The sequence below is a fragment of the Bos indicus x Bos taurus genome, chromosome 19 (assembly GCF_003369695.1).
Source record: "Bos indicus x Bos taurus breed Angus x Brahman F1 hybrid chromosome 19, Bos_hybrid_MaternalHap_v2.0, whole genome shotgun sequence".
Classification (NCBI taxonomy): domain Eukaryota; kingdom Metazoa; phylum Chordata; class Mammalia; order Artiodactyla; family Bovidae; genus Bos; species Bos indicus x Bos taurus.
In genome coordinates this window covers 12538366-12559626 of record NC_040094.1, presented here as the reverse complement: position 1 = coordinate 12559626, position 21261 = coordinate 12538366, and the positions used below count along the sequence as shown (strand labels likewise).

The 21261-nt window shown below is 39.3% G+C and overlaps 1 pseudogene; it reads right to left on the bottom strand.

Annotated features, from left to right (window-relative positions):
- Window positions 1–246: 246 nt before the first annotated feature.
- LOC113877554 lies at window positions 247–626 on the bottom strand (annotated as a pseudogene).
- Window positions 627–21261: the final 20635 nt, after the last annotated feature.

Here is a 21261-nt window from a genome sequence, read left to right as displayed (position 1 = left end):
ACGAGAATATTGGAGCAGGTTGCTGTTTCCTCCTCCAAGGGATCCTCCCGTGTCTCTTGCGTCTCCTTCCTTGGCAGGCAGGTTCTTTACCACCGAGCCACCAGGGAAGCCAAAAACTGTATACCATCACACCAAAACAAAAAGTATTTTATTTTGGGAAATTGATTCCTAATTTCTGGCAAGTTTTACTTTCAGAAATAAAACCACAAAACAACACAATCTAATTCAATCTTAAAGGCTGGGTTGCTAAGCAAGGAATGTTCTTATTCTCCTAGGAGCTCCTCCTTTACACTGTCAGGTACCTGGGTTCTGCCTTTGGGTGTGATTTGAGCCACCCAGTCATCAACAGTAACGTGTTGTAGTCCTTTTTCTTGAGTTACCTCTTAACAGTGTGACTTCAACTGTGTCCTTTCAGCCACATTCAATTAACTTGGCTTTTAGCAACTCTTTGAGGCATTCTGTTCCCTTCTCCAGGGTATCTTCCCAACCCAGGTCTCCCGCATTGCAGGTGGATTGTTTTTACCAGCAGAGCCACCAGGGAAGCCCTCTCTTTCTCCAGTTTCCATCAACTTTTGGTTAATCGCTGCTCTCATCTGTACATCTTTGTACATCTTGCTAACCACCATCTCCGAGGGTGAGAGCTGTCCCTTCCCAGCTACAAAATGACCCCTGCGCTGACGACCATTACCTGACACACTCCTTGGTTGCCCAGAACAGTGATTTTCAAACTATGAATTTTGGCCCATTTATTAGGTTCTGAACAGAATTTTTAAAAATGAAACAGAAATAGCATCAAAGGTGCACTACACATAGCGAGGGTAACTACTCTGAGTCTTAAAATGAAATGTATTTATTAATGTGAATCGTGGCTTTTAAAGTCTGAAAGGCCTTGAGTCAGAGTAAGAGAATTATGAAAATCATTGCTAGTTTGCTTCAACACCTTGCACATGTTTCTCTTCTTTGGTTTTCTTAGTAACCCTTGACTCTCTTAGCACTGATTATCACACCCTGGAATTTATTTTTCACACTTAAAGCTTTGCAGGAGGAAAAATGCATATACTAACATATAACTATACTAATATATATATTAGTATTCTAACATATAATGATACTGTATGCTAACAGATAACAAAGGAACATGTAGTTAGACCTCCTTAGATGTCAACTTATTTTTAGAAAATAACTTAGTAGAAGTCAGGTCATCTAAATATTATTTCTGTGATTGTCATGAGACCTTGTAAAAGTCTGCTGTGACTTAGTTCCCTAGTATATTTGGTAAGAATAATTCCCAATGCTAACCCTTGGAAAATTAATATTAGCAGACTAATACTACTATAGGTTGTTCTGAGCAAGAGTGGGATAAATATATGGATGGAGAGACCTGCTAAAACAGCAATTTCAAGACCTCTATTAATTAGCTTCATTGCATATTCTTTTTGATTGTTCCTTAAAAAATATTTAGGGATTCCCTGGTAGCTCAGCTAGTAGAGAATCTGCCAGCAATGCGGGAGACCTGGGTTCAGTCCCTGGGTTGGGAAGATCCCCTGGAGAAGGGAACCCACTTCAGTATTCTGGCCTGGAGAATTCCATGAATGGTACAGTCCATGGGTCACAAAGAGTCAGACACAACTGAGTTACTTTCACTTCACCAAAAAATATTTGTCTTAGGTAAGATTTTTTTTTCACATCTGTAGTCTTCCCATTACAATCCAAGAAGCCATTTGAGAATACAGAACATGATTTAGAAGGTTCAACATTATTTTAAGACCCAGAAAAAGAGCTCCATGAATGGATGTGACTTAAGAGATGCTTATAATAATTAAATCATGATGAAGGACAGGTGAAGAGTTAAAATTTATGAGGAGCTAGAAACAGACTCTTAAAATAAATGCCATGAAATCAATCAGGGATAGAGACAAAAGAAAAACACAAAACCATGGAGTTAAAGTGTACTAGCTTGTTAATAGGTAAAAATAGTTATTTATAGTTTGGTATATATTTGAATGTATCGCTAAATTTTTGACACAAAGTTTTACTATCCTTTTCTAATTTCCTTTGGTTGCATGTTTCCTTGTCTTTGGGGACTAAAGCTTCTTGCAACATAGTTTTTTTTTTTTTTTTTGCTAATTTTAAGTTAGAAGACAGAGATAATGTGTCATATAATCTACCCAAGACAAATGCTTTTCTCTGAGGGCATCAAGTTAAAAGTGGTAAATAAATTTGGTTCCATCTACATAATGGCATGATCAAGATGGAAATATGACAAAAGTGTTATGACAGTCAATGTATTCTGTGGGAGACCGACCATAGCAAGGTGAACAAACAAGTTGGAGTCTATGCTTGGACAAGATGTAGATATCAGATTTAGTCATTGGAAATGTCCCATCAACCACCATTCCCATTTCCCATAGAAGACTCAATATCAGGTGGCAAGAAAAATTCCCCACAAAGAAAGATTGATGCATTAGCATTCCATAGGAAGCAAAGATCATGGAAAGTTAGTTTATTTAGGGCAGGTCATATAGGCAAGATCTGAGCCTTAGTAACAACTTTTGCAGAAATGAAGTTAGAAGTTAGGCATAGCTCTTCAAAGACAGTTCCTGAGACCACAATCAGAAAACACTCAACTTTATAGTAAGAAGTTGAGAAAAATATACTCAATAGAAAAATTTTAATACTCGTTTTGAAGAAAGGAGAGTCACCAGAAGACTGAGTCACTGGTGAGAAGATGGGCCACAAAAAGAATTAGAGTGATGGAGGTGGGATTTAAAATGTACCAACTTTGCATATGATGGTAGCCTTAGCTCATTATGTACTTTGAGTAAAGTGGAAAGAACTGGGTCTTTGGAATTCTACAGATCACAGGTTCTCAGTCTAACTCTTCTACTTGCTAGATGTATGATAATGGACAAATTCATCTCTCTTAGCTTTGATTTCTGAAATGAAAAAAAAATACTTGTATATTAAGGGCCTAATTTAGCATAGTTTCTGGTATGTAGTAGGAGATCTAAGTGAGATCTATTATTTTTGCTTTTAATAGGGAAGATAGATTTATTTCTGTAGTTCTGTTCTTGCCTATGATTTCCCTTGTGACCAATAATACATATTTTTGAGATGTCTGACCAGAGTCTGAAGGCACCATCTGTGGCAGTTGGTCTCACTCATTAGCTTCAATAAACTGAGCCAACCAAATCTCACAGTGGTTGGTACCCTTGAGAGCTATCTTATTTGGCAAAGGATTACCCTATATTTCATAACTTTTTTTTAAGCTGGGAGAGGTACTTAAAGTAGGTGGGCTAAAGCAGCTTTACTTTGCAGTGCTATATGGCCAAATTATAGTGATGATTAATTTGTAATTGCTTTGCTCATTATTAAATGTTCACAATAATGGTGATGATAAGTAACATTGACTTCACATTTCTGGGCTCTATCTACTATATCATGCTCTCCCTGAAGCTCTGAGTAAAACTTATACATAGGTAGAAATTGTGTCTAAAGGAAACAAGAATTATTTAATGAGACAAAACATCCCTGACTGTATACATCTAAATGAGCAGTGCCCCCTGCAAAGTAGTTCCCTTGGGAAGTTATACAAACATTCTAACAATCTTGCCATTGCTCAAAACATTTTTGGAACTTCTCTTCTGGAATTGCCTTAAGACCCAGTTTATGAGCCATACAAAAAAGTCAGACTCATTAATTTATAGTCACACATAATTTTTCACCTCTGATAGTGTTACCCAGCATGATTACCCATCTTGGCTCTGAGTGATTTTGCTAATTCCAAAATAAAATCCATCCTCAAAGGGTAAACATTGACTGTTTGCACTATCTAGGGTATTTAGGAGAATATATCACATTTCTGAAGGCAATTCCAAAAAGAACCCCAGAATTCCAGATACTTGAATAACATCTTCCATGTCACTGGGCTCACTGAGGACAATTCTGCTCTGAATATAAAGTTGTAGCATATTTTTTGACTGTTTCATTCAACAAACATTTATCAAGTGCTATGCTATGCTATGCTAAGTCGCTTCAGTCATGTCCGACTCTGTGTGACCCCATAGACGACAGCCCACCAGGCTCCCCCGTCCCTGGGATTCTCCAGGCAAGAACACTGGAGTGGGTTGCCATTTCCTTCTCCAATGCATAAAAGTGAAAAGTGAAAGTGAAGTCGCTCAGTCGTGTCTGACTCTTAGCGACCCCACGGACAGCAGCCTACCAGGCTTCTCCGTCCATGGGATTTTCCAAGCAAGAGTACTGGAGTGGGGTGCCATTGCCTTCTCCTATCAAGTGCTACCTATTGCCAATTTGTTTACTCCTCCGCTCGCTCAACAAGTATTTATTGAGTATCACTAGGCACTGGATTATGGATCCAGCAGTGAGTAGGACAAATAAGGCCACTACTCTAATAGAAACTTCATTTAGTCAGGGACACAAATATTAAATAAGTAATTACAGTAAAGAGAAGTGTAATGGGAGCATGTTTCAGGAAGATCTAAGCTAGTCTAGGGACAGGGTTAACTCTCCTGAGGAAATGACTTTAAACTTGAGATTTGAAAAATGAGTAGGAGTGTTCCAGGTAGGGGGAATAGCATGTAAAATCTTGAGGGCAAGGAAGCATAATGTTGTAGGAACTGAAAAAAAAAAAAATCAGCATGGTTAGACTGTTTGGGTGAATAGCAAGACTACTGGTAGAGGCTGGACCATGCAGAGCCTAATAAGCCATTTTACTAATTCAGTCGTACCCACACTGAAGCGTGAGACTGCAACTTTAGTTGCAGAGTGACAAGCTAAGAAGAGAGACTGGAGGTAGGGAGAGCATTCAGTAGGTTATTACAAAAATTAGGAGAGAATGATGGCAGTAAAGATGAAGAGACATAAACTTGAGAAATACTCAGAAGGTAAAAGGAACAGGACTTGAAGATTCATTGGCTATCACAGATAAGGACAGGAAGAGTTAAGAACAATTATTAGGTTGTTGGTTTGAAAATAAGGGTGTGATGATGCCACTCACTGAGTTGGGGATACTGGAGAATCAGCTCTACTCATTCATTGGGGGAGAAGTGATTAGTCCATTTTGAATATACTATCCTTGAGGTACCAGAGGGGTATCCAAGAAAAGATATTAAGAAGGCAGTTGGGTATATAAGTGTGTGCCTCAAGATGGAGCCTGAACTTGGAATTATAGATTTGTGAGGCATCAGCAACAGGAATGAATCAGATCATTTAAGGCAAGTATACAGTGAAAAGAATACAAAGCTCGGAAAAACCCCTGAGATATTAAGAGCTGGGCAGAAGAAGATATTAAGACCTGCTAAAGAAACTGAGGGGTAAGAAAGAGAGAAAGAAGACCAGGAAAATGTGGTAGCATGGACACCAGAGAAAGCATTAAAAAAAAAAATACGTATGTCAATAGTGCCAAATATTGCCAAGAGGTCAAGTAAGGTTGGCATGAAATGCATCTGTGGGATTTAAAGAATATAAATTACAGATTATCCAGAATACAGTACAAACTCTTTTAATTAATGTCTTGTGAGTGGGACCTGGGAATTGGTGGTGGTTTAGTCGCTAAGTTGTGTCTGACTCTTGCAACCCCGTGGACTGTAGCCTGCAAGGCTCCTCTGTCCAGGGGATTCTCCAGGCAAGAATACTGGAGTGGGTTGTCATTTCCCTCTCCAGGGGATCTTCCTGACCCAGGAATCAAACCTGGGTCTCCAATCAGTCAATAGTTAACTGAAAAAGTGATTAAATTGGGTAATCACAAACAAAATTACTCTTTCACATATTATTTTAATCTAAAACATACAACTGTACATTTATTGGCCAATTTTTTATATAGGGCTTAAACATTATGATTTGTTATTTGAATCTGTGTATTGAAATCAACCTCAGGTTTCTTGCATAACTAATACACATAAATGCATTGTCTGTATTTCCCTGTTTTGGGGAATTATTTAAAGTAAATCAAGAAATTAAAGACACTCATGGAGAGGATTCTGAGAAGACAGTAAAGAAGCACAAGGATTCTGTCTCCCTTTTAAACCAATTACACTTGTAGGATCTGTTTGATGTAACTACTTTGGAACTCTAGACTCTCCTGAAGTCTTGCAATCCCAATGGAAGGTTTAGATGGTAAATTGTGGTTAATCTTGATCAATTTCAGCTCTTAGCACGGTAGTTTTTATCCATCTCCCCACCTCTCAGTTCAGAGACAGATAGCTGTGAGCAGATTCCAGGAACAGCTTGCAATGCAGCTTGCAGGAGCCAAGGTAGCAAAGAGAACTCTGTCCATAAAATATCAGGGATCTGTGCTCTGACTGTTGATTACTGGCTCTAAACTCAGAGGTGCAGACCAAGAGATGGGTGCCCATTGTTGCACCTCCCCAATTGTTGCAACCTCCATCCCCTTATCTGAAGTGACCTCAGGGAATTTAAAAGGTTGGTACATTTTTATATTCCCTTCATTTTTCTTTCCCTTTTGGTGAGTGAAGAAAATCAGAAAGTCATCGTGCCTGGCCAGGGAAAAGTACAGGCTCAGAAAAGACCTGAAAAGAACTTAAAGTTTACACCTCGGGTTAATCCTTGGCACAAGACACTAATAATAATAATGATAATAATAATAAACAGAAACAAAACTCTTCAAATTCTTGGGAAATAGGAGAATCTGGTTTCCAGAGCTACCACATTATTCAATTCAAATGCCCAGTACTGCCCCTGAAAAAGACATGATAGTGATCTACTAGACAAAACACGGAGAAGGCAATGGCACCCCACTCCAGTACTCTTGCCTGGAAAATCCTGTGGACGGAGGAGCCTGGTAGGCTGCAGTCCATGGGGTCGCTAAGAGTTGGCTACGACTGAGCGACTTCACTTTCGCTTTTCACTTTCATGCATTGGAGAAGGAAATGGCAACCCACTCCAGTATTCTTGCCTGGAGAATCCCAGGGACGGGGGAGCCTGGTGGGCTGCCGTCTATGGGGTCGCACAGAGTCGGACATGACTGAAGTGACTTAGCAGCAGCAGCAGACAAAGACTTTAAGGGACTTTCCTGGAGGTCCAGTGGTTAGGACTCCATACTTCCACTGCAGGGGGCTTAGGTTCAGTCCCTAATTGGGCAACTAAGATCTCACAAGCCATGCAGAGCTGTCCAAAAAATTAAACAAAAAAACCCTCCTTTAAAGATGCTCAAAGAACTAAAGGAAGATGTGGAGAAAGTCAAGAAAACAATGTATCAATAAAATGGAACTATCAATTAAGAAATAGGAAAATCTAGAAAGAGACCAAAAAGAAATTCTGGAACTGAAAAGAACAATGAATGAAATTAAGAATTCATTAGAGGGGTTCAAAGGCAGATTTGAGCCAGCAAAAGAAAAAAAATCAATAAACTTGAAAACAGGACAACGTAAATGATTGAGTTTGAGGAAGAGAAAGAAAAGAGATTGAAGAAAAGTGAAGAGAGTCTAAAGGACTTTGGAACACAATCAAATGGACCAACACACACTTTGTGGGGATCCCTGTAAGAGAAGAGAAAGAAAGGTGTAGAGAGAATATTTGAAAATGATGACTGAAGATTTTCCCAATTTGATAAAAATACATAATTAAAAATAAGCATCCAAGAAGTTCAAGGAACTCTGAAGAGATGAATTCAAAGAGAATCACAACAAGATACATTATAATTAAACTTTTGATAGACAAATACTAAGAAAGAATCTTGAAAGCAAAAGAGGGAAGTGACTTGTCACATACAAGAGCTTTTCAATAGGATTATCAACAGATTTCTCATTAAATACTTTGTAAGCTGAAAGGTAGTTGGCTGATATATGTAAAGTGCTGAAAGAAAAAACTTAATAAATAAAAGTAAATAACAAAAAAAACCCCAAACAATTCCATTCAAAAATTGGCAAAGAACATGAACAGCCATTTCTTCAAAGAAGATATACAAATTACTATTAACCATGAAAAGAGGCTCAACATCATTAATTATTCAGTTCAGTTCAGTTCAGTTGTTCAGTCATGTCCAACTCTTTGTGACTCCATGGGTTGCAGCACACCAGGCTTTCCTGTCCATCACCAACTCCTGGAGCTTGAGCAAACTCGCATCGATCGAGTCAGTGATGCCATCCAACCATCTCATCCTCTGTCATCCCCTTCTTCTCCTTCTTCAATCATTCCCAGCATCAGGGTCTTTTCCAGTGACTCAGTTCTTCACGTCAGGTGGCCAAAGTATTGGAACTTCAGCTTCAGCCTCAGTCCTTCCACTGACTTCCTTTAGGATTGACTGGTTGGATCTCCTTACAGTCCAAGGGACTCTCAAGAGTTTTCTCCAACACCACAGTTCAAAATCATCAATTCTTCAGCACTCAGCTTTCTTTATGGTCCAACTCTCACATCCATACATGACTACTGGAAAAACCATAGCTTTGACTAGATGGACCTTTGTTGGCAAAGTAATGTCTCTGCTTTTTAATATGCTGTCTAGGTTGGTCATAGCTTTTCTGCCAAAGAGCAAGGGTCTTTTAATTTCATGGCTGCAGTCACCATCTGCAGTGATTTTGGAGCCCAAGAAAATAAAGTCTCTCACTGTTTCCATTGTTTTCCCATCTATTTGCCATGAAGTGATGGGACTGGCAATGGCACCCCACTCCAGTACTCTTGCCTGGAAAATCCCATGAACGGAGGAGCCTGGTAGGCTGCAGACCATGGGGTCGAGAAGAGTCGGACACGACTGAGCGACTTCACTTTCACTTTTCACTTTCATGCATTGGAGAAGGAAATGGCAACCCACTCCAGTGTTCTTGCCTGGAGAATCCCAGGGACGGGGGAGCCTGGTGGGCTGCCGTCTATTGGGTTGCACAGAGTCGGACATGACTGAAGCGACTTAGCAGTAGCAGCAGCAGATGGGACTGGATGCCATGATCTTCGTTTTCTGAATGTTGAGCTTTAAGCCAGCTTTTTCACTCTCCTCTTTAACTTTCATCAAGAGGCTCTTTAGTTCCTCTTCTCTTTCTGCCATAAGGGTGGTGCAATCTGCATATCTGAGGTTATTGATATTTCTCCCAGCAATCTTGATTCCAGCTTGTGCTTCATCCAGCCTGGCATTTGACATGGTGTACTCTGCATATAAATTAAATAAGCAGGGTAACAATATACAGCTTTGACATACTCCTTTCCCAATTTGGAACCAGTCTGTTATTCCATGTCCAGTTCTAACTGTTACTTCTTAACCTGCATACAGATTTCTCATGAGGCACATAAGGTGGTCTTATATTCTAATCTCTTTCAGAATTTTCCACAGTCTGTTGTGATCCACACAGTCAAAGGCTTTAGAGTAGCCAATGAAGAGGAAGCAGATGTTTTTCTGGAACTCTTGCATTTTCTATAATCCAATGGACAATGGCAATTTGATCTCTAGTTCCTCTGCTTTTTCTAAATCCATTAATTATTAGGGAAATGAAAATCAAAACTACCATGAGATACCACCTTGTATCCATTACAATGATTGTTTTGATAAGGACGTAGAGAAAGTGGAACTTCTGTGCACTGTTGGTGGGAATATAAAATGGTATAGGCACTGTGTAAGACAGTTTGATGATTCTTCAAAAAATTATAAATAGGATTACCATGTGATGCAGCAATTACACTTCTGGGTATACCTCAAAGAACTAAAAGTAGTATCTCAAAGAAATTTTGTACACTTGTGCTCATAGCAGATTATTCACAATAGCTAAAACATAGAAACAACCCAAATGTCTATTGACAGATGAATGGATAAGTAAATGTGTTATATGCATACAATGGAATATTATTTGGACTTAAAAGGAATGCAGTTCTAACATGCTACAACATAGATCAGCCTTGAGGACATCATGTCAACTGAAATAAGTCAATCACAAAATGAAAACTGCTGTATGAGTCTACTTACATGAGAGAGTAAGTAGTCAAATTCATAGTTACCAGGGACTGGGGGAGAGGGGGGGTTGGGGAGTTAGTATTTAATGGGTATAGAGTTTCAGTCTTACAAGATGAAAAGAGTTCTGGAGGTGGGTGGTAGCAATGATAGCACAACATTATGAATGCATTTAGCACCATTGACCTCTACACTTAAAAATGGTCAAGATTTCATGCTGTGTGTTGTTCACTATAATAAGAAAAAATCGGGAAAAAAGTGCTTGTTCACAACCTGAGTTCAGAACCCTAAATATGATTTTCCCCAATCTATTTTTGTTCACCTCAATCCAATGAAAAACTTTAATGCCATTTTCCTTTTATGATTTTTCCAAAATATTTGATTTAATTTTCATAGAAACAAGTATCTTCTTTTTCCTATTTATATTTTGTATAATAATAAATGATGGTTTACATAATTACCAACTTCTACAATTATAGTAACAAGTATACCTCGCATAAACAAATTGAATAGACACAATTAATTTTTTTTTTGCCTGCACAGCATGTGGAGTCTTAGTTCCAGGGCCAGGGATTGAAATTGCATCCCTGCATTGGAAGCACTAGACTGCCAGAGATATCTCAATGTAACTGATTCTTGGTAAGCCTACAACAATCTAGTGAGAACAAAAATCCATAAGTTAGTTATGGGAGTTTCTACTGTAGAGCCCAGAGATGATCAGGTGGAAGTTATATTGCAGTGAAGACAGGCTCGATAAAGGACAGAAATGGTATGGACCTAACAGAAGCAGAAGATATTAAGAAGAGGTGGCAAGAATACACAGAACTGTACAAAAAAGATCTTCATGACCAAGATAATCACGATGGTATGATCACTTACCTAGAGCCAGACATCCTGGAATGTGAAGTCAAGTGGGCCTTAGGAAGCAACACTACAAACAAAACTAGTGGAGGTGATGGAATTCCAGTGGAGCTATTTCAAATCCTGAAAGATGATGCTGTGAAAGTGCTGCACTCAATATGCCAGCAAATTTGGAAAACTCAGCAGTGGCCACAGGACAGGAAAAGGTCAGTTTTCATTCCAATCCCAAAGAAAGGCAATGCCAAAGAATGCTCAAACTACCACACAATTGCACTCATCTCACATGCTAGTAAAGTAATGCTCAAAATTCTCCAAGCCAGGCTTCAGCAATACATGAACCGTGAACTTCCAGATGTTCAAGCTGGTTTTAGAAAAGGCAGAGGAACCAGAGATCAAATTGCCAACATCCGCTGGATCATCGAAAAAGCAAGAGAATTCCAGAAAAACATCTATTTCTGCTTTACTGACTATGCCAAAGCCTTTGACTGTGTGGATCACAATAAACTGGAAAATTCTGAAAGAGACAGGAATACCAGACCACCTGACCTGCCTCTTGAGAGACCTATATGCAGGTCAGGAAGCAACAGTTAGAACTGGACATGGAACAACAGACTGGTTCCAAATAGGAAAAGGAGTACGTCAAGGCTGTATATTGTCACCCTGCTTATTTAACTTATATGCAGATTACATTATGAGAAATGCTGGGCTGGAAGAAGCACAAGCTGGAATCAAGATTTTGGGGAGAAATATCAATAACCTCAGATATGCAGATGACACCACCCTTATGGAAGAAAGTGAAGAGGAACTAAAAAGCCTCTTGATTAAAGTGAAAGAGGAGAGCAAAAAAGTTGGCTTAAAGCTCAACATTCAGAAAACGAAGATCATGGCATCTGGTCCCATCACTTCATGGCAAATAGATGGGGAAACAGTGGAAACAGTGTCAGACTTTATTTTCTTGGGCTCCAAAATCACTGCAGATGCTGATTGCAGCCATGAAATTAAAAGACGCTTACTCCTTGGAAGGAAAGTTATAACCAACCTAGATAGCATATTCAAAAACAGAGACATTTCTTTGCCAACAAAGGTCCGTCTAATCAAGGCTATGGTTTTCCCAGTGGTCATGTATGGATGTGAGAGTTGGACTGTGAAGAGAATTGATGCTTTTGAACTGTGGTGTTGGAGAAGACTCTTGAGAGTCCCTTGGACTGCAAGGAGATCCAGGAGATCAGTCCTGGGCGTTCTTTGGAAGGAATGATGCTAAAGCTGAAACTCCAATAACTTTGGCCACCTCATGTGAAGAGTTGACTCATTGGAAAAGACTCTGATGCTGGGAGGGATTGGGGGCAGGAGGAGAAGGGGATGACAGAGGATGAGATGGCTGGATGGCATCACTGACTCGATGGATGTGAGTTTGGGTGAACTCCGAGAGTTTGTGATGGACAGGGAGGCCTGGCGTGCTGCAGTTCATGGGGTCATAAAGAGTCGGGCATGACTGAGGGACTGAACTGAACTGAACTGAAAAAGGAAATAGGAGTTGAAGGAATGGGAAAATTGAATTAGACTTCTTGTTCAAGAAGTTTGACCTTGAGGGAGAAGAGTGTAGTAACTGAAGACATAATTACAGTTGGTGGATAGATAAAAACATATTATTCTTAAGATAGAAGAGACTTCAGCGAGTTTAAATACTAGAAAGAGTAGCTAAGTATAAAGAAAACAGGGAAGATGATCAGCAAAGGCAGGAATGAAAATCCACTGAACACATAGAATAATTAATCTTGAATAATAGGAAAGGCATCTTTTTGTTGTAATAAGAGAGGAGGAGGAAAAGATGGATATAGGTGCAGGTAGGTTTTAGGTTTGAAGGCATAAAGTTAAAGGAGCTCATATCTGATAACATCCATTTTTTTCCCTGAGAACTTAAAAGAATCATCTACTGAAAATGAGGGGGAATGCAAGACAGTTAAAGGTTTATGGACAATGTAAAATATTTAAAATAAAGTTGTGTAGAAGGGAGGAAAATTGTGACTAAAGAGATACAGTAGGATTGTGACTCAGTGTTGAGGTCCTAGTTGAGACAGGTAAACACTATGTTATATGTTGGGTTAAATAGAGTTGGAATGGAAGGAGGATGCAAAAATAGATAAAACATCATTCCTGTTAACCAAATGGGGAAGAGGGACATATAAACAAACAGCTTTAAAAGAAAAGAATGTATAAACTTTGGTATATTGTGAAACAAATTGGCATATGATTCACATAGTAATGGGAACAAATCTTAAAAACTTCATGTTGAGTGCAAAAGGCATGGCACAAAAAATACATAGAGTAAAATTCCATTTCTATAAAGTTCAAGACCAGATTAAACTATATATTTTAAGAGTGCATACACATAAATGTGATAAAATATGAGAAAAGCAAAAGAATGATTACTGTAAGTCAGGTGATGGTTACTTCTGGGAGAAAGGAAACAAGTGTGATCAGGATGGGATATATAGGGGACTTCCCAGGTGCTAGTGATATTCTGTTTCTTGATTTGAATAATGGTATATTTAGTCATAGTTTAATCAAGAAATCAAATCCACTTTGAGTTAGACAGAGGAATTTATTACAGAAATTAGACCATAAGTAATTGTAGGAGAAGCTGGAAAAGTGACGTTCTTCAAGAGGGAGTTGGAGGATGGAAGAGTTTGAAGCCCAGCTCATCCAGCTGTTCAACTGTGATAGCAAAGGAATAGCTAGTGGAGAAGTCTATGAGAAGCTACTGCCTCTGTGAATCTGCAGCCAAACATTTGGTAATCAACCTGGGACTGCTGTTGGGAAGAAGAGCTGCATGAGAAGCAGAGGAGATTGAGGACAAGTTAGAACCAAAGGCCTCCAGAGAGGAATCGATGCTGCTTCACCTCCATCTCCCAAACCTCACACAATATGTTCTTTCGGCCAACTCTAAACCAGAGCCATCCAGGAAAGGGGATTCTGGGAAATACAGTTCCCAGGTTATCAATTTGAAGATAAAATGGTCCAGCTCAGGTGGCTACATGAGTTTCACTTTATAATTATCTGTTCAGTTCAGTTCAGTTTAGTTCAACTCAGTTGCTCCAACTCTTTGAGACCCCATGGACTGCAGCATGTAAGGCCTCCCTGTCCATCACCAACTCCCAGAGCTTGCTCAAACTCATGCCCATCAAGTCAGTGATGCCAGTCAACCATCTCATCCTCTGTCGTCCAGTTCTCCTCCTGCCTTCAATCTTTCCCAGCATCAGGGTCTTTTCAAACAATTCAGTTCTTCACATCAGGTGGCCAAAGAATTGGAATTTCAGCTTCAGCATCAGTCCTTCCAGTGAATATTCAGGACTTATTTCCTTGACGATTGCTGGTTTGATCTCCTTGCCGTCCAAGGGACTCTCAAGAGTCTTCTCTAATACCACAATTCAAAAGCATCAATTCTTCAGCACTCAGGTTTCTTTATGGTCCAACTCTCACATCCATACATGACTACTGGAAAAACCATAGCTTTGATTAGACAGACCTTTGTCGGCAAAACAATGTCTCTACTTTTTAATATGCTGTCTAGGTTGTTCATAGCTTTTCTTTCAAGGAGCAATTATCTGTTATATTAATACATTTATGGTTAAACATCTTTTGGAAGGTATTATAGTTCACAATGGAAAGACCATCAAGTAATCAATCAAGCAAATCAAGGAACAAGAGTATCATTTCAGGGACCTCCCTGGTGGTCCAGCAGCTGAGATTCCAGAAAATGCAGGGTCCGGGGTCAGGGAATCAGCTCCCACAAGTTCCAACTAAGAGTTCATATGCCACAACTAAAAAGATACCACAGGCCACAACTGAGACTCAGCACAGCCAACTAAATAATACATAAAATTTTTTTTTTTGGTCTTGAATTATATATATATATTTTTTAAAATTTTGTTTTATTTTTAAACTTTACATAATTGTATTAGTTTTGCCAAATATCAAAATGAATCCACCACAGGTATACATGTGTTCCCCATCCTGAACCCTCCTCCCTCCTCCCTCCCCATACCACCCCTCTGGGTCGTCCCAGTGCACTAGCCCCAAGCATCCAGTATCGTGCATCGAACCTGGACTGGCATCTTGTTTCATACATGATATTTTACATGTTTCAATGCTATTCTCCCAAATCTTCCCACCCTCTCCCTCTCCCTCAGAGTCCATAAGACTGTTCTATACATCACTGTCTCTTTTGCTGTCTCGTACACAGGGTTATTGTTACCATCTTTCTAAATTCCATATATATGCGTTAGTATACTGTATTGGTGTTTTTCCTTCTGGCTTACTTCACTCTGTATAATAGGCTCCAGTTTCATCCACCTCATTAGAACTGATTCAAATGTATTCTTTTTAATGGCTGAGTAATACTCCATTGTGTATATGTACCACAGCTTTCTTATCCATTCATCTGCTGATGAACATCTAGGTTGCTTCCATGTTCTGGCTATTATAAACAGTGCTGCGATGAACATTGGGGTACACGTGTCTCTTTCCCTTCTGGTTTCCTCAGTGTGTGTGCCCAGCAGTGGGATTACTGGATCATAAGGCAGTTCTATTTCCAGTTTTTTAAGGAATCTCCACACTGTTCTCCATAGTGGCTGTACTAGTTTGCATTCCCACCAACAGTGTAAGAGGGTTCCCTTTTCTCCACACCCTCTCCAGCATTTATTATTTGTAGACTTTTGGATTGCAGCCATTCTGACTGGTGTGAAATGGTACCTCATAGTGGTTTTGATTTGCATTTCTCTGATAATGAGTGATGTTGAGCATCTTTTCATGTGTTTGTTAGCCATCTGTATGTCTTCTTTGGAGAAATGTCTATTTAGTTCTTTGGCCCATTTTTTGATTGGGTCGTTTATTTTTCTGGAGTTGAGCTGTAGGAGTTGCTTGTATATTTTTGAGATTAGTTGTTTGTCAGTTGCTTCATTTGCTATTATTTTCTCCCATTCTGAAGGCTGTCTTTTCACCTTGCTAATAGTTTCCTTTGATGTGTAGAAGCTTTTAAGGTTAATTAGGTCCCATTTGTTTATTTTTGCTTTTATTTCTAGTATTCTGGGAGGTGGGTCATAGAGGATCCTGCTGTGATGTATGTCAGAGAGTGTTTTGCCTATGTTCTCCTCTAGGAGTTTTATAGTTTCTGGTCTTACGTTTAGATCTTTAATCCATTTTGAGTTTATTTTTGTGTATGGTGTTAGAAAGTGTTCTAGTTTCATTCTTTTACAAGTGGTTGACCAGTTTTCCCAGCACCACTTGTTAAAGAGATTGTCTTTAATCCATTGTATATTCTTGCCTCCTTTGTCAAAGATAAGGTGTCCATATGTGTGTGGATGTATCTCTGGGCTTTCTAATAAAATATTTTTTAGAAGAGTATCATTTCAAATGTTACATATGATGTGTTCCATAGTGGTATCAGAATATTTATAAAAGTGCTATGAAGTTAAAGGCACAACCCTGTCTGACAGTGCCAGGAATGGTTTCGCAGAAAAGAAAATATTTAAAAATAGTAATAAAAAGAATTAGTTACCATTCATTGGCCATTTACAATGCGCTCTTATATCATTTCATATAATTTTCACAACAATCCTATAAGGGAGGCATTATACTTCCCATTTTGCAGATAAAGAAGCTGAGGTAAAGAGAAGTAAATTAACTTGGCCAATGCCACACGAGCTAACCAGATACAGCGCAGTAATTTGAACTCACATCTGGTTCAGCCCAACCACTCTTAACCACTGTAGTCTATAATCTTCCATCTGAGTCTTGACAAGTAAACAGAACACGGCAAGCAGAGGGAATGGCATGAGCAAAGAAGAGGCGAGGTCAAAGGGTGTCTTGGCTTGCAGACCACTGAGAAGGTTGGTGCAGCTGATGAATGTCGACGTGGGGAATGGCGAGGGGACAGGCAAAGCTGTAAAATCTGCTAAAGGTTTATTTACGCTATGATAAAGTATTCTGAACTTATCTTTCAGTCAACAGGGACCCACTGGCATTTAATTAGTGGGAAAATAGCACAATCAGATCTATGTTTTATAATTCTGGCAGTAATTACTTAATAGTTACATATCCCTTTGTATATGTGAAGGCATGGTATATTTGGACACTTCTTAATTCTTTACACAGAATTTTTTTTTAATGGCTGCACTGGCTCTTTGTTGCTGTGTGCTGGGGCTACTCTAGCTGCGGTGCACGGGCTTCTCGCAGTAGCTTCTTTTCTTGCAGAGCGTGGGCTCTAAGCGCACGGTCCTCAGTAGTTGTGGCTTGCGGGCTTAGTTGCCCTGTGGCATGTGGGATGTTCCTGGACCAGGGATTGAACCTATGTTCCCTGCATTGACAGGCAAATTCTTAAACACTAGACCACCAGGGAAGTCCTATACAGAACTGTTCATCACATTACTTCTTTTGATTCTGACAACTGACCAGCCTATGAGGAATGCAGAATAGGTGTTATTATCCCCATTATACAGATTTTAAAGTTGAGTCTCAGTAAGGTTAAATAATTTGTCCAATATCACTTAGCTAATACGTGACACTCTGGATGAGAAGCCAGGTTTCTTTGACTCCTTGTTTTTTCTTCTTCCTCCATTGTATTGCCTAAGTTGACCCAGGCAAATTAGGTCAACAAAATGAATCTCAATCCCCAGGCATTTTCCAGTGAGCTGTAGCCAGATCTAGTGAATTTTCTATTTCCTGTATTCTAAGAGCTGAATCAAGAACGCCAAGAGAAATATCAATAACCTCAGATATGCAGATGACACCACCCTTATGGCAGAAAGTGAAGAACTAAAGAGCCTCTTAATGAAAGTGAAAGAGGAGAGTGAAAAAGCTGGCTTAAGCTCAACATTCAGAAAACTAAGATCATGGCATCCGGTCCCATCACTTCCTGGCAAATAGATGGGAAAACAATGGAAACAGTGAGAGACTTTATTTTCCTGGGCTCCAAAATCACTGCAAATGGTGACTGCAGCCATGAAATTACAAGACGCTTGCTCCTTGGAAGAAAAGCTATGACCAACCTAGACAGCATATTAAAAAGTAGAGACATTGCTTTGCCAACAAAGGTCCGTCTAGTCAAAGCTATGGTTTTTCCAGTAGTCATGTATGGATGTGAGAGTTAGAATATAAAGAAAGCTGAGCACTGAAGAACTGATGTTTTGAACTGTGGTTTTGGAGAAAACTCTTGAGAGTCCCTGTACTGCAAGGAGATCCAACCAGTCCATCCTAAAGGAAATCAGTCCTGAATATTCATTGGAAGGACTGATGCTGAAGCTGAAACTCCAATACTTTGTCCACCTGATGAGAATAAGTGACTCCCTGGAAATGACCCTGATGCTGGGGAAGATTGAAGGCAGGAGGAGAACTGGACTACAGAGCGTGAGATGGTTGGATGGCATCACCGACTTGATGGACATGAGTTTGAGCAACTCCGGGAGTTGGTGATGGACAGGGAAGCCTGGCATGATGCAGTCCATGGGATCGCAAAGAGTTGGACACGACTGAGCATCTGAACTAAACTGAAGAGCTCAGAGATGATTGGCATCATCATCTTTTGAGAAATTAAATTTTAGTCATGGAATTTCTATTTGATTTAAAATTATATGACTCATAGATATATTTTAATTTAAATATAATGGCAGCAAATTGGTTCATAGTAGGAATATAGTAATTCTGGACAAACATAAATTCTGTGCCTCAAAATCAAACAAAATTGTCTAATTTTAGCAAACAAGAGAATGTAAATTAGTCTCAACTGCCAAATGGACACTGTGCCAGGAATTTCAAGAACAGGAAAAAAAATGAAATTGTATTCAACCTGGATGCCAGGGAAAAAATACTTCCAGGGAGTTCTCAGACTCTCCAAGGGAAATCAGTTCCTTTTCCTTAAATCTCCATATCCATATCTTTCATCAACATTGAGAATTTCCTCAATTCTCAAATTCCTGGTTTGGAATTCTTATTTGCTTTATTGAAATTCTTGTCAGTCATTGCTCTGAAATCTCCTCCTTAGTTTATAAAGTCTAAATTTATGAAGGTCCCGAAGATTTTGCTTTCCAAAGTTTGTTGTTGTTGTTCAGTCACTAAGTCATGTCCGACCCTTTGCAACACCATGAGCTGCATCACGCCAGGCTTCCCTGCCCTTCACTATCTCCTGGAGTTTGCTCAAACTCATATCCATTGAGTCAGTGATGCCAGTTTTTCCCTTTAATGTTACCAGTGAGGAAGAATATCAACAAGGGCTGAACAGAGGTCACCGACATCCAAGGAAATTGCACCTTTACTCTTATCTCTTGCTTGTTGCCATCTGGATCTCTGTCTGAGAAAATGTCACAGTTTCTGTCCTGGTAACTTGTTGGGTCTGTAAAGGGACTACTGATGTGAAGCTTTCTAAGAAGGATTACACTTAAGTTCAGAGTCTCACCAGAAGACAATTTTTCTCAATTTGTCACCCTTCCAAGGACGTTATGAATGCCTCACCATCTCAGAGGGAGCCAGAGCAAAGCAATATGGAAAGATGCCACCTACAGCTTCTGTCCCGTCCAATTTGTATATTGGTTTTTTTAGTGAGTGTAAGTTTGCAATGATGCTAAAGCTGAAACTCCAGTACTTTGGCCACCTCATGCGAAGAGTTGACTCATTGGAAAAGACTCTGATGCTGGGAGGGATTAGGGGCAGGAGGAGAGGTGGACCACAGAGGTTGAGATGGCTGGATGGCATCACCGACTCGATGGACATGAGTTTGAGTGAACTCCGGGAGTTGGTGATGGACAGGGAGGCCTGGCATGCTGTGATTCATGGGGTTGCAAAGAGTCGGACATGACTGAGAGACTGAACTGAACTGAACTGAACTGAAGTTTGCATTCATATTATTTCTCCTTGCCAAACTGCGTAAGTCTGAAAATTTAAAAATAAGATAATTTTATTTGTTTTATATGTATTTTTATAAATATATGTATATACATTGCTTAAGTCTGAAGATTTAAAAAAAAAAACAAAAATTAATATGTGTATATTTATTTTATTTGGATTCTCAAAGGATTCTTCTCCAAATCCATCAAAGATAAATACAGTTTTTTTCCTATGCACTTAAAATGGGGGCTAGGGGACTCCCCTGCTGGTACAGTGGGTAGGAATCTGCCTGCCAGTGTAGCAGACATGGGTTTGATTCCTGGTCTGGGAAGATTCCACATGCCTTGGAGTGACTTAGCTCATGAGCCACAGATGCTGAGCCCACGTGCTGCAACTGCCGAAGCTCACAAGCCTAGAGCCCGGGCTCCATGAATAGAGAAGACACTGCAGTGAGACGTCCGTGCCCTACAGCAAAGAGTGGCCCCCACTATCTGCAACAAAGACCCACACAGCCAAAAGTAAATAAATACATAAAATTGAAATACATATAAATAAAAATATTTTTAAAAATATTGGGGTTAGGTGTCAAAGCATCATGGGATCTAATGTCATTAAAATTGGTGGGTATTTTTTTAACCTATGAAAATTTTCTCTTTCATTATGCTCACTTGATTTGAAAATGTTGGTTTATACTCAGCCAAAAATACTAAGCATTTAAGTATCAAGTATATTGAAGTATGTGATGCTGGCTTCACCAACTATTGGCTCCCATCCATCAGAATTCAAAATGGAAAATGTACCTAATGAAGGTTTATACATAACTGCTGGGAAACCTCTCTGGATTTAATTTTTTTAATTTTAATCCCGTTATTCATTTCATATATGTGGTCTCAAAGAGATCTCCGTAAGTGGCCAGCTTTAACTTACAGACCTATGGGATTCACAGCACTATAAACAGAGGGGCTGGCCCTGGTCTTAAAATGACAGCCTGCTTGGTTACAGGCAGACTATAGTTTGACATTAGCCAAAATTAACAGAGCTGTATATTCTACCTCCTGCTTATTCAACTACCTGAAAGGTAATTTAAACTGCAGCTGATCACATATTCTAGCTGAATTAGGTTTAATTCATTGTTCAATACCAGTTCCTTATGTAGCAATAGATAAATTGTTTAAATGACTTGTCTTCTCTACACATATAAATGGAGATTACTCTCTCGCATCCTGTGATGAAATACTAAATTCCAGCTTTTGTTGCCACCACCCAAGGGCTTAAGGCCTCTTCCTGTGTTCACAGCTTGGGAAGGTAGCTCTGTTTTCTCTTGTACATCTTGTTTCAAATTGTCTATAGCAACACACTCTCAAAATGCTTATCTTCTCTGAATGGGAAAAAATTCTTTACTACTTAGGTGAGATTTATAAGAAGAAAAATAAGTATAGGCTGACATTAGAGTAGGTAAAGTAGCTCCATAATCTAGCTTTTTGTAGCACAGGGACTAAACCTATTAAAAGATCTTACTTCTGGGGACTTCTCATCAGCCACGTAGTCCACTCCTCCAATCAGTGTAATCAGATCCTTTACTGGTCTTGAGAAAGAGATAATATCAGTCCAAC